This window comes from Amblyomma americanum, chromosome 10 (assembly GCF_052857255.1).
Source record: "Amblyomma americanum isolate KBUSLIRL-KWMA chromosome 10, ASM5285725v1, whole genome shotgun sequence".
Taxonomy (NCBI): Eukaryota; Metazoa; Arthropoda; class Arachnida; order Ixodida; family Ixodidae; genus Amblyomma; species Amblyomma americanum.
The window spans coordinates 97,522,485-97,537,095 of NC_135506.1; the positions used below are offsets into that span (position 1 = coordinate 97,522,485).

The following is a 14,611-nucleotide window of genomic DNA, read 5'->3' on the forward strand; positions in this document are numbered from 1 at the left end:
CGTAAACAGATATGTCCTAGTAGAGTAAGGGTCTTAATGGGCGTTTAGGACCTTAGTAGACGCTGGATTTACTGCAGAACGCTGGGAGCAGGTTAACCAAGATAAACGATGCAAAGCAATGGCCACGCAGTGCTAGTGAATCTAATTTACAACTGGCATAAATCGACCGGCATTATTTTGTGTTCACAGAAGCCAAGAAGATCGGCCTCATTCGAATCCCCAGCAACGTCACGGACAAGGGGTGGCCAACAAGAATATTCACAGTGTTCGTTGCTGTCAAGCGCTGAACTTTGCGTTTATCTTCGTATACATTCGACCACGAGTGCTCGGCTCTTCTCGGAGTTTAGTGAGTAAGCCAAATCTTATTATTTCTGTACATAATTAGAGTAATTTCTTGGTTCTGAAGATTAGTATAGAAATTTTGAGGACGTAAAAATCACGTGAAAATATGGACGCGCCTTCAGCCATTCCTTTAACTGAACAATTCTATGAGCCCATGTCTTTGTGCTCAGGTGAGAAGAACATACCCAGATTGAATAAAATTACACTGCTGCTCAAAAAACAATTATGTTTTCAATAAATTTAGGAAGTAGCAGAACTGAATGAAGGGAGCAGAGAAATATGGCACAGGCTGGGTCCGATTTGAAGACAGCAATCGTTGGCTTCTGTAAAGGTATTCGGGAAGCATTTTCTTCAAGTTTGGGATGAAGACAGAACATCAAATTCTTTTTTTTTTATTCTCTTTCGGTTCACCGATGTCCTCGTTCCTGCTTTAGAAAGGGCTTTAACGTCAGTAGGAACCAGCGCTAATAATTGTTGTTCGGCTATATGTATTTGAGGAGAAATAAATAAAACAGTGACTAGCAGGTTTTTTCTAGTCTTTAGTTTGAAGGCACGATTTTAGGAGACCGGTACAAACTTACCAACCGTACCTCCGGTTCCAATATCAGCAGTCGTGGGTGCTGGCCATAGCACTCAGAAGAATGAGTGAACCGGAGAGAAAAATCCACTGAAAGATACTGTGCCAATATACAGGTTCCTTTCAGGAAAAACTGGAGCGGAAACTGTGACAACTCTTCGAGGTTGATACTGTTTCAATGAAGGAGATTTTGAGCCAGCTCTTTTCTCTACGAACTGCTTCCGAGGAAGTCGAGAAGAAATGAAATTGAGCTGGCCAGTGAGAGAAAGAGACAGGGGTTTATTTCTTTAAGGGTAAAGATTGCTCGCGGTTTAGGGTAGTTTAGGTTTAGAGATCCTGGCTATGTCGGATGCGGCACAAAGCGGCAGGTTCCTGACCTTCCTCGAAATCTCAACTGGGCGTTGACGATCGCTACGCGAAGACGTGTTAGACATCCGTCCATTTGTTCTTGAGAAATTATGCACAGTCCATTGGGTTTGCTGGCTGAGCATGCAGATGAGCTTGCATTACGGCGCCAGCACTTCCGCATTTTCCGGGCTGTAGAAAATTGACAGCATGCATAGAGTTCTATGAAGGTTTCGCTGCATGGCTGTACTGCAAACTTTGCGATCTTGGTATTTGTACCATGGCTTTATATATACTTTCAAGTCCGGATAAAAGATGTCAGTGCATGAAGTAGCGTAGCCGATTGTAAGGTCTGTTCACAGCGGCGGTGCGTTCAAAGGTAAAGAGTACGCGAAATGCAAGCTTGTGTTGAACCAGCATTTCTTGTCTTGCTGGTGCCAAAAGAATTCACTCAGGATGAGGATGGGGAACAGATATGAAAGAAGCTAAATCGAGTCAAGTACTAGAGCCTTGGCCTCATTTCATGCAGCCGTCCCTGTCACCGATTATTCTGTGGCGTAATTCCTACTGATCATGCAGCCGCGATGAGAGTATTCACGGGTGACTAAATGTGGGGCTTTAGAGTGGCTCAGTAGTTTACCTCTCCAGTGCTATGCCACCCTCAAAGTCATCTGTGTGCATACACGATAGAGCGTAGATATATTTTCACGTGATGATATCAGTTCTGCGGGGAATGGACGAGTAGAGTCGCGTAATAGTCAAATAATTTATTGGGCGGACTTGAGCCCAAAAAGAACTGAACAGCTGGGCGGTGGCGGTGGCAACAAGCTTACTTGGTGGCCGTCGAACAGAACTGACTGCCGCTCTGGACAGCGTTCAGTTTAAAGCTGACAAGTGTATTTCGATATAAGGCGGAAAAAGCACTTACAACAACTTCAAACAATTTAGAAGCGGTTGCGGGCGAATGGGATTATTTCAGATTAACCTGATCGCGTTTCCCGTAACCCAGAAAGGAATAAAGCCGTGTGCTGGTGGCATCTAGCAACACACAAACAGTACAAAGCTTCGCGTTGTCTTCCGGGTCTCAGGGCTACCATGAAAAAGCCTCCTCCAGCTCGCCACATGGAACACGAAGAGAACGGCAGGACCCGCAAGTTTTTTTTAACTTCCATAAGTGATAACGTTAATGACACACAGTGCAAAACAAAGCGGATGCTATAAAAGGAAGAAAAAAATGGCATATGTAAATATGCTAGAAGCCCCGCGATAATACTAAAAGAGCACAGTAACGTCCAGCTACGTTTTCACGGTTTTTCAACTTTTTAACCGCCACGTGTAGAAGAAATTTTCCCCTAATCTGAAAACAAGAGCAAAAAAATATTTTTTCTTCACGTTAGCCTGTTTTACCGCAAATTCAGCTAGCTGCCTGAACGCGCTTCTTCGACACCACAGTATACCATTTCCACGGCATTCAAGAGCAGGAGTTACGGCAGTTACGGCTGCTGAAGTGCTGGACTGTCAGTGACGTGACGCAAACAGGCCACGCAGTTCTTTGCATTTGTAACACGTCTGCGACTAGCTCTCTGAAAGTGTTTGCAGATTTATAGCGCACCTTTCATTTCAAATCCTATATATGGTCATATGACGACAGCTATGAGAGCTTGGTGATGTCTTAATGACGTGTCGCAGAGAAGCCGGCGCTTTAGCGCGCTTTGGGAACTCGATTCGCAAGTAGAAGGAACAGCTTCTCTCTACTGCTTGACAGTTTTACTTTCTAGCCGCTTTTCTTGTCATTTCTTGTAGCTTTATTTCTATGAGTATATGGAGCGAGACTAAGGATAATTTTACCCCCCCCTCCCCCGGGGTTTGTTACGACCCAGTTTGTAATTTCTGAACCCTTGTGCTTACTCGTCGCAGCTCCACGGTGTTTTTACCCGCTCCTAGCACATTACTTTGTCATTTCTGCACAATAGTCGCATAACGCCGAAATTGTGAAGAAATTAATAAATAAAAGATGGTCTATTTGCGTAGTTAGGCCAAATGAGAATTAGATGTGCTAGCAGTTCGGTTTTCACTTCGGTTCCGGTGTTCAGGTCCAGTGGTCGCGGATGGCAGTTTTTCGGATTGCATGTCTATATAAGCATAGTTGGTCATTCTCTAAAATCACAGATCCCTAGGAGCCTTCCTACCCCTCCTGGGGCAGTGGTGCAGTGGTCAAGCCATGCGCCACTGCCCTTGTATGGCAGGTGTTGCCATCGGTGGGACTTGGGTTGCTTGGGTTGCGTTGCGGTCTAGGTTGTCCGTACCAAGCAACCTCTCACGAATAATTGAGCTGCCACCAGACACGGAGGACAGGATGCCTGCCCTTCCCAGGTACATATATACTTCTGGACACGTTGCCCACCCCTCGGTTGGCAGGTGAGCAGCCTGCCACAAAACCGGTTTCAGACAAACAGCCAGAAAGACAAACGAACAGACAAACACATAACTGCTGAATGCGGAGAATGGGCACTAGAGCGCACTAAATGTTATTACCACCAACTTGTGCTAAAAGCTGAACTTCATTTTCAAAAGCTGTTATAAAAGTTTTGTTAGGGCCTGTAAAACTTTAGAAATCGGCATGTCGCCAATCAGCAACACTCAACATTTTTTTTCATTCTGTGCACCAATCCAGAGTTGTGTGAAAGGCTAAATGGGAGGCCTCGAACCAACTCGAAAGCACAGAGGAAACAAGTTTTAACACCATACATCTTCCTAGTTTCCCTTCAGCATTTGTTAGTAAATAAACGACTGGGTTTTTGTTACACGACAGCTTCAAGTCGCACATTCGCCCCACTTTTTTTGGTCGCACATCTTGTTCGCTGTGATGAGAAAAAGTTTCGAACAGAAAAATCTTGTTCTGAGAACTTGTGGATGTCAAACATTTTATACAAGCTCCAGTTAGAATTCTCGGCACTGGGAAGTTAATAGGCAAGCAGATTAGTCATGCGCTTCATTTTTTAATATCCTGCCTTTATAGCCGGGAAATATGCTGATTCGAAGATCGAGATACCCATTTTTTCGTTCAAACGTCACAACACTAGTACGCACTACGCGACTCGCCACATCGTTCTTCGGATGTCTGCGGCTTTACTTTGGCGGTAGCTTTTCAGCACTAACGAACGACCAAGTTGTGTTGTGCATTTTGTGTTGTAGGTGCATTTTGTTTGACATTATGCTGTAAATTCTGGCCTGATTTTTTATCCTTTTGGAAAAAAAGTACCCAGCACCGCAGAAAGGCACCAACCGCTCCATTCATGTCTGTGTATAAGAAATAAGATTTTGAAAAATTAGAAATTAATTTTGTTCTTGCTCATCAGTAGGTGATGACAATCGAAGCAGCATATGCTTTAAACTGCCAGCTGAAGGAAACTGTCAGCATTGATGTGCTAATAGCTGAGATTACGCTCCAGCCTCCTGGTATCACTATTACGCATCCAAGACTAAAGGCGCATTTGACTAATATTTTTTAAAGGCTGAATTGCATTTAATGACCACATTTTCACTTCTCTCGCCTAATTCCATTTTGGTGCGCAACCAGCGCTTTTAAACACTGCGCTATCCTCGCATATTTTTTTATTATGGTATTTACTACAGTTTACTGTTGTTCTGTGTACATGAACAATTTGCAAAATCTTTCGGAAGGAGTACAAAATCTACATAAAAAATGATAATCCGAGGAAACGCACCGCCAGAAATCAGGCAAGGCAGGTGTCTTAGTAGTGCAGTCATTCGACTGATATTGGGCTTTGTTGATACAACAGATTCAAAATGACGGTACATTGTGCGAGTTTTCCATAGGAAGGGCAGTCCAAGAAAAAATACCGTATCTAGGTGTTTATCAGCATATTGTAGAGCAGTAAGGTATTGTACAGTACAAGCAATGAAATCAAGGCTCTTTTTTATTGTTCGCTGCACTAACAACTCAAACAACAATGCAGTCTTAAGGTAGCCATATGAAATCCATCCCAAAACCACACAAGCCCAGGCAACAAAACATTCCCCGGAGGCGAGGCTGAGCGCATACCCAAGAAGGAGTGCCACTCGGGACTAAAGTCTGTCTAGACATACACTTAGCTGAGATGTGCAATCCTTGGCCAGAAATGGCCTCTAATGTATGTCTGTTTGAAATATTGTTAGATAGTATTTCTGCCTACCCAAACCATTGGCGATCCGGCGGATGTTATTCATTCCGCACATAAGTGTTCGGTATATTTCAGCATGATTTGATTCCTACAAAATTCTCTGCAAAAAAAGTGCCTTTTCAAGCGCTTGCTAGAGTGCTGGATAACGCTGAAATTAAGCGGCACTGTGGCATTCTTTTGTCTGTTGAGCATAGGCGACCTAACCCACTGACATTCTCAGTGGATGTTGTGCATCTCTTCAGAAAGTGTTCCTTACTGTAAAATTGTTTACGCTCTCTGCAATGTGGTTTTTAAGTAGAAAAAGCTCTTCGTATAGCCAAGTCACGATTGTCTGGTTCGGATGCGCTTTGGGCTGCCTTCGATGCAGGCGTTCATGGCCGAGTTGGTATGGTTTTTTTACCTTTTATTAGATGAGGGTCTATAAAAAAATCTTCAAAGGAAAACGCGTCTGAGAAAAACAAAAAAAATGAACGTTAACTGACAGCTGAAACCTTTATTCAGTTGTGTTTATTGCTTTTGTGTTGTGTGCATTCTTTAGGCCTGAGTTTAAGTATTTTACCACTCAGGCTTGTTTACTTTTGTCTACAAAGCCGTCCGTTTCTGGACTTCCTATTCATGTTTGGCGTGACATATATGTTTACTTCTTATATAGCGCTTGGCAGCCTTTATAGCTCAGGGTTTTTAGGGGGCCAGTCAACATCTTTCTTTTTGTCTTTTTTGTGACGTGACTGCATGCTGTTGACAGCTCTAGTAAATCAGCTTGTACATATATTTAAAATATTTCGTCAAAAACCTCCTTTTGCAAGCTTAGCGTGCGTCCTGCCTTTTCCCTAGCTTCCGAGCCCTTATGCGCTAGCTAGGATGCTTCAGAAAGTAGGCAAAGTAGCTAATCTCCGAGAATTAGCAGTAAGCGCCACGTTACAGCGCACTCAATGTTTTAGACCCGCTCTTTATGTGACTTGGACGCCATTACGTTTTTTCTCCTCTCTTTGCTGCAAACAGGTAACCACCTGGAAAGGAGGTATCCAGTGTTTCTTATAGTATATACCTTTTAACTGCCTGGGCACATTTTCTCGCCACATAAATCCTAGGGAGTGAAGACAAACCCCGTACCGTCCAACGAAGAGAGGCGGCCGTTTGGTGGTCGCGGTCGACTCCGAGTGCTCCGCTACCCGGCGCTCATTAACGCCACGCAGACTGCGCAAATGGGTCCTCGTTTCACCAGGAGCTCGTATGAGCGAACATCTATCTACACGTGGCCATCTCTCTCACCCAGCACTCCGCTTCCTTAAACGAGCGAGGAGCTATGGCGAGGGAGGCTCACCACTTCTTTGGGTACACTGCTTTCGGCACGGTAAGCATGGGCCGGAAGAAGAAAGAGGGTAGGGGGAGGCTAAGGACGAATTTAAGCCCGTAGAGGCTCGGATAACAGTGGCCGCTAGTATGCATAAACTGCTGTCCGCACAAGGTGACGCATTCCAGGAAGATTCTAAGTCACAGAGCAATTAACGTCCACCACGTTTCCGCATTTAGAGCCGGTACGCGTTATTGCGTGAGGCACGATGACAGCGGGAAAAAAAACCGCTGCGTTAAGCAAAGCTTCGCTGAGTTGTTAGCAGAGTTTTAAGCGTTGTGCGTGTCTTTGGTGATGGGACTTCGCATGAAAAGCTCACCATCAGCGTCCGATTATGTTTACGTTCCTCATAAAGCATTGTGAGCTGCTCGTTTAGAGTGTGGTCGATTATTTACAACGTTGCCACGTATTATGTTTTTTTTAGTACGTAGTGTAAGCAGCGTGCTGATGACACGATGATGTAAATGTTTACAAGTTATGGCCTTCTTTCGACGCTAGGCGTTGTAGGCTTACTACATAATGATAATTTTCGATAAAATAATTGCGAAGAGATTTAGAGGTTACCTAAGAAAGTGTTATCGTGTTCTGTCCCCAGCAACAATGATTTACAATATAACATACCACATCCACACCGGCTTTACCGCTTTTCTTATATTTATCATTTAATTAAATGAAATAGGTTGTATGTGAACTTTTTTACATCTAGGAAAGGCATTAATTAACATAGATCATGCAATACTAAGGAGTAAATTAAAGAAGTATGTTGTTCGTGGTAAGCCTCTCGAGTTATTTTCAAGTTGCATGGTGGCACGCGAGCAAACTCTAAAAATGGGTCAGTTGGTGCCTTCAAAAACTCATTATTATCAGGAGTTCTGCAAGAGTCTGTGCAGGTACTTTATTTTTCTCATGAAATGTAAAATCACCTCTCTTTAAACTTCCTATCTCCAGAAATTATCACGTGTGCTGATGATACCTGCATTATAGTATTCTCCGATATCCTGGCAGAATCAGAAGTAAAGTGTAACACAAAGCTTGACCAAATTTCTAGGTGGTTTGATGCATACAAACTTAACGTCAGTGCTAGAAAGACAACGTCTGTAGCACCCTATCCACCGCAAAAAAAGATCGCTACAAAGAAGAAATATTGATTACTAACTACCTTCTAGAGCAAACTTACTCATTTGAATACATTACAGTGTTTGTAATGACAATATGCACTTGCATGAAGAATTCAGCGGTGTTTCTACCTGAATAGCATCTCAATTTTATGCTTTGTTGGTACCGGGAAGCTACAGCGAAATGGATATCTTGTGCATTTAGTATTTTGCCTTAATTCACAGTGATTTGTTGTATTGAGCGAAAATTGGAGATGTACGTACAAGACATAGGTTGATCCTTTCAAAATATTAAAGAAACTCGCACTTAGAAAAATTACTATCCTACTTGCATTGCTTCAAGCACGCCGTTGTTTTCTGAGCTCACCATTTTACCATTTGATCAAATACACTGCCTGAGGATACCTGAGACTGTATAAAACTCTTTGATATTTAACCATTCCTTTCCCGCTGAGCTGTTGATATTTATGTTGGTTACACAAGAAATGCCGCATTAGGTTATTTAAATCCTACTCTCAGTAGTAATATTCTTGAAACACGAGTACTAGAATTTTCGTATCTAAAAATATGCAACAAAATGCCCACCACAATAAAACATTCTCAAACGTTTTGCAAGGAAATTGAAGAACGCTATCAGCAACACTTGCCCTTGCATGATTTGATTTTTTTCGTTCAAACATTACAGATAGCACACTGTCTATTTTTTTCCTTAGCTGCAACGTCACACATGACGACTTGTTCTCAAGGCAACGCGGAATGTTTTTTCTGGTGCTGTACAATTTAAATCAAAACCACATATAATTTCGCTTTCTTGTGCCCTGTGTGATACCGCATTCAGTGTTTTCAGTTCGGACGTGAAAGAAAATTTACTGTGACATTGATGTTCTGTATGCATTGTTTGAAAAGAACACAAACTTTGTCTTTACATCTTTTTCTACTTCAGGGTGGTGCGCAATTGTTTAACCTTCAGTTTGGTGCTTCGAAACACGAAGCAATTGTTGTATTTGAATTTTTCTCATTGTCATCCATTCTGCCGTTCCTATTGCGTGTATTCTACTTTTCTTAGATTTGTCACTAGCCTCTGTTTTTGGGAAATAATGTTTCTTGTAATATCTGAGCATCACCGTGAGAATAAAAACTGACGTTTAGGGCAAAAAAATTAAAAACTCTGGATGGTTGAGCATGTGGCACGACACAATTAATTCATCAAGAATTTTTCGGCTATGCTTGGGTTGGCTGCGACGACTATGACGATCGCGCTTGGCTTCATGCATGGCTGGGTCTTATAGCCGCTCCTGCTTTTGCATCCAGTTACCTGAGGAAAATTCTTTTCAGCTTTCGTTCCGACTACTTATTTTGCGCTTTACACCTATACGCGGTTGCGGCATGCGCAGGAATTATTCGTTTTCAAATATCAGTTCTCCAGAGGCCAGGTACATTGAATAAGTCGGACGCGAAAATAACTGGAAATACCTATCCCTGACTTGAATCAAAAATGGGTTCCGTTCCGTTGGCGCCCATACAGAAGATGCGTCATCATTTCGAACATGCGGCTGTCTTCAACAAAACGGGTGACACCACGAAGCTGCGGTACATCTTCTTTGCTATGTCAGGTATAAAAACCAGGAGCCCCGCCAAACGTCCTGGGACATGTTCTAGGGTGTGGTGCTGAGAACTTTCAGGATTGTCGTGCGCAAGGAGAGGGACAATCGCTTGCTGCATTCACGCATTCAACATCCTAATAAGTCCGCCACTATGTACTGTTGGGGACAAAATTCCCCTGGACACGCGACCGGCAGCCAATGCGTATAGCTTTGCTATTAACCACTGATTGAAAGCCACACTTGCCTAGGGGAAATTTGCTCATGGGGTCTCCAACTAGTGAGGTCAACAGAACATTGGCACACACTTTGAACCTAAGCGCCAAAAACTGCGGTTGCGTGTGCTGCAGACTTTCTACCCCAATAGTACAAACAGGAAATGAAGCGTTTCTTCCGGCGCACGCACATTGAGATCACAAAGGAAAAAAAAAAGCAAGGCTGTGGTCGCGAGAAATCAAGGAGCATCTCTACGCGGGCCTCATACGCAATCCTCAAAAACGGTTGCCGAGTTCATTCAAGAAGCGTCTACTAAAATAAAAAAAAATCCTTAACGTCCGAGTTCTGAGAAAAAAAAATGCGCATAAATCCCGGTGCGTCTTAGGCTGCTTGTATTGATAAAGGAGTATAGTTCTGAACGCATTAGTGCAGTTGCCCTATTTATCAATCATATCTGTGGCACGTTTTTCTCATTACTTGCTATTTAGTAGCTACCGCTAGTTTTTACGGAATATATTTCTCCTGCCAAGAATAATGTGACTTTCGCATAAAAGCAGCAGTTCTTGTTGTCTCGAAGGTTCCCTTTCGCAGTATGAAAAATGCAGGCTGGCAAGGCCAACAGTAGAGAGCAGCTCCACAAAAGTAGAGCCTCTACGCTCGTTTTCCTAAAAAAAAATAACACTTGCGTCTTTTAACCGTATTTGCAACCAAATTACGGCCGCTTTTATGAAAAATATTGCGAAAGTAAGTAATAAGTTTATTTGAAGTTCCTAGACACGTCTGCAAGACGAAACTTGGAGATAGGGCATAGCAGCATAAAGAGTTCTCCGCGCTTTTCGTTTCCATGTAAGGGTGTACGAAGGGAATGGTGAGAGCTCAGTTTGCCGCGCTATGCTTCAACATGCAGACACGGGGACCATCAGTCAGAGTCATTTTACTGCTTACACGGGCAACAAAGCTAGTGTTTGCAAAAAGAAGGGAAGGCTCAGAATGCACACGAAAAGGGAGCCACGCTTTCTGCAACGGCAGGGTGCATGCGCTAATGGACGCGTGTTTCGCCGCCTCCTGACAAGGAAGCGGTAAGTTTAAAGAAAGAAATGAGAGCTTGAAGCTACAATGGCCGGCAGATTCCGTGTGATGAAGTGCCTGCTGCTGAGGCGGAGGACGCTCCAAGTCTGGCAGTGTGCAAATTAATGATCGAATGGTCGCTGCTAGTTTGTGTTTGCAGTAGATTTACGCACAAATTTTTCTGGCATTCTAATGGCTGACTTTTGGAAACCAGAAAGATATATATTTTGCGATGGCGAAACTACACTCACAAGTATGTCATGAAAAGTTGAGTGCAACAGACATAATAGAAGACATGAAATTTTTTCTTTTTTTTTTCAGTTACACCTTCTGCTTAAAATTATTTGGTTATTACAGAGTAGCAGTATAACAAGAAGCGAAAGGTGGATTTTGTATCGATTAAACTGAAGATACCCCTCCTTCCTCTCCCCACTCTCTTCATTGTATTGTGCGCTTTGGGCTTTTACAGCATCGGGAAGGGCGTAACTACGAATTGAGTAACTATTACTTTCTGCCTCATATAAGCTACACTAATCGTGATGACAGACAATAAAGATCACATGTAGAACTTGTTGAATTTTATTGCAGAGGAAGCACGGGAAGAAGAAAGCCTCGAGAAAGTTTTCAACGAAGTCATAAAAGAATCGCATGTACCATAAAATAGCTGTTTCCTAAGCGTTTCCTCAATGTTGTCATCGGTCTCAGCCAGGATATTACACATACACTAAGGCGTTCGCCTGCTCATCGTCTTCGCCACAACGAATGTCGTGATCGGATTGGTGTATGTTATCTTGTATAGTGATTAAATGTCTTTAATTTGTCTACTGCAAGCAGTAATTGCGTCTGCGCTGCACTTCGCTCCAGAACCATGTTCTTTATTATCAGAAAAAGGTCAGGCGCAGAGATGTTCTTGCAGTACCCTTTGAGCTGATGGCGAAAATCTTAAGCGTTGTCGAGGTTTTCTAGTCGGTTCATTGCAAGCCATTCCACTGTTTTACCGCAGATGACGCGAAAGATATTGGTCTGAAGTGGCGCAGAACGGCTGATTTGTTCAAACATACACACTCCTCACCCAACTAAAGCTCTGCAACTTCGGATGGTGTGACACAGGCCTTTGGGCCAATTTTAATATATCAGGATAGATAGAGAAGGCAGACGTGGCAGTGACCATGTTAACGTGGTTTGGCCCTTGCTTTTTCTGTTGAAATAATGTCTTTTCTATAGCTTAAATTGACAAGTTATGTTGCAGTTTAGCATACCATGTACTTTAATTATTCAAGGAGTGCGTTTGTTTTAGTGCTAAACTAGGACTCCAATTTTTACAGTGTTTATTTTGCTTTTTGCCCTTCACTAGCCACAAAGGTTATATATCCAAACAAATGTCTTTACACTAGTTTGCTTAGAATATAATAAAAACGGAGCACAACTGTCACTGAGCATTAGAAAGTGTAAAATTCACGTGACTTCAACAGTCAGCGTTGACTAATATTATGATAATAATTTATGCCCTTTCTTTATGTGTAAGAGTTGCTGGCTACGCCATCTGTGGTTTTTCCTAACAGCTACCAGCGCCTAGTGTTTATGTATGTAAAACTACCAACACCCTCCATGTACCTCCATCTCTTTTCGCTATTATTTTTGAGTCGTACAGAGGATTGGAAGGAAATACCAACATATGAATAGGCACGTCACGTTGCTCCTTTGCTTTAAGACGCCCTGGCGTATACCAAATCCAGCTCGGAGGACTTGAAAAATTTCCTTGTCCATCAATTCATTTCCGATGCAAATTTCTGCAGGTATTCAGGGTGGTACCCCACCCCCCTTTTTCCGCTATCAATATCGCCGAGATCGCGGGTGAACTATCTATAGGTACTGGCCGTAATAGGTGATTAAAGCATATCAAGATTCAAAAACAAACCCACCACGCGGCCTTAGGGTGGTCGAAACTGACTTTAGCGTAACGCAACTGTGGTGAAAATATGGTGCAAGAGCTGTTCTCGAACACTTGCCGAAGTAGCGATCTGAGCGAGAAGTTTCTGAATGGGGTGACTCGGAACCTCACTCGACGCCCAGTGTATTGTATTACTTCAGCTTTAAATAAACAAAGGCCGTCCTCCCGACAAGAGTGGCCAGCGGCAGAACAGCGCAACACAAGCGAACAAGGCGGGCGTGAACACCCGCTGCTTCTGGTGATACGTTTCATTCTTCCGCCTTAATTCGTAGTTCGGACTTTTTCTTTGCATATCGGTCCCCATCACTCAAGAACTTTAGCTTTACGCAGCCTTTTTCTCCAAGAGCCCAGGACTTACATGGATAGATATCGCTCACATCCCCTTTGAATCGCGGCTTTGGCTAGGCCAGTTTAGCCAACATGGCGCTGATTCCAATCTTATGCCGGCGGTACACATCTGGCCTGATCTGTCTAGCGCTCTCGGCCACCTCGTCTTTTCCTCTCCTCGCAAATGCTGAGGAAAAACTTTTGAAAACGGCACCGCCGGCTCTGCTTCTACTGGCGTGACTAAAAGGGCTTGCTTTTTTTTTAACTCAGTACAGGCGCGCGACGCAGTTCGCACTCAGGCATGTCATGGCCAGGTACATGAACATTCTCTGTGCCCATCGTTTGCGGTGCATGAACTGTAGGCGTACACGGTTGGGCAGTTTTATGTAAGCGTCCCTCGCGTTAAACAAAAACATACTTAACGTGACGCTTGTTGCTTCGATCGCAGCCATGGAATGGCAGCCAAAGGCAGAGCGAGCGACTTCTCACTGAAGCTTCTGCAGTCTTTCCAATGTTCCCGCTTTGAAGAGGATTACTCTGGTAGTCATGCTCCTGTCCTGGAGGTATAATAACGTCCACAACTGATTGGCGGTCACAAACTGCTGGCGACCCCATATGCATCTTCACCGAAGTACATAAAGTGCCCGATGGGCCGAGGCGCTTAAATCAACCGGTAATATTTGTAACTCGGCTCATAGAGTATTGACTCATACCACATTGCTCTACTTCTTATTTTCTTACTCCGCCCCTCATGCCTCTCAGCATAGTGCAGTGTAGCTGACCGGAACATTCTTCTGGTTAACCTCTCTGCCTTTCCTCTACCACTTTTCTCTCTCTCTCTCTATACAGTAGAAAATTTTGGTACCAGCCGAAGAACATACTGGTTTCTCGAATGCAGTTAACATGTGCTTGCATTGGAATTAACAGAGTGGCGTTGCAAGTAAAGGCTGTAGGTTATAGGCTGATACATGTATGAAGAAGACGAGAAGTGGAGACGGACTGCCCGTCGTGAGCGGGGAGGCTGCTTCTCGGCGTAAAGAAAGTTGCAAAGGTTAAGCATGTAGCTTGAATCTAATTATACAGCGATAAGGTGACGCTGGATTTAGGTCTATCCTAGCAACTATCACGTTCGCGTTCGACTTCAATTACGGGGTATAACTTTTCGCCACTCACTCGCCCATCGTGTATCTACATGACTGAATGTGCCACGCCACTACAAGACTTATAGGAAACAGCGGAGAGGGGGTTCGGGGGGGGGGGGAAGAGCGTTAGTGGCATCATGCCACAAAACACTACGACAGTGCGTAGCGCTATACTTCCGCACTTGAACGTAAGTGAGCTCTCCGACGACAGTTCATGTGAAAGAAAGAGCCCCACTCGGTCCTCATTAATACAGATCCTTTCTCTAGGGCGTCGGTCACAGCCCCTAGCAGTTTTGGATTGCTAACTCCCCCTACAACATACAACGGCTTGGTGCAAATGATGCTGGCCTAGAATGTCGCTTGATAATTGACGGTGTAAAAAAAATTCC

The 14,611-nt window shown here is 43.6% G+C and overlaps 1 long non-coding RNA gene across 1 annotated transcript in view; it reads left to right on the forward strand.

Annotated features, from left to right (window-relative positions):
- The window catches only part of LOC144108630 (uncharacterized), a 111,021-nt gene that overhangs the window by 38,395 nt on the left and 58,015 nt on the right, over positions 1 to 14,611 (forward strand). The gene's annotated exons all lie outside the window — the stretch shown is intronic.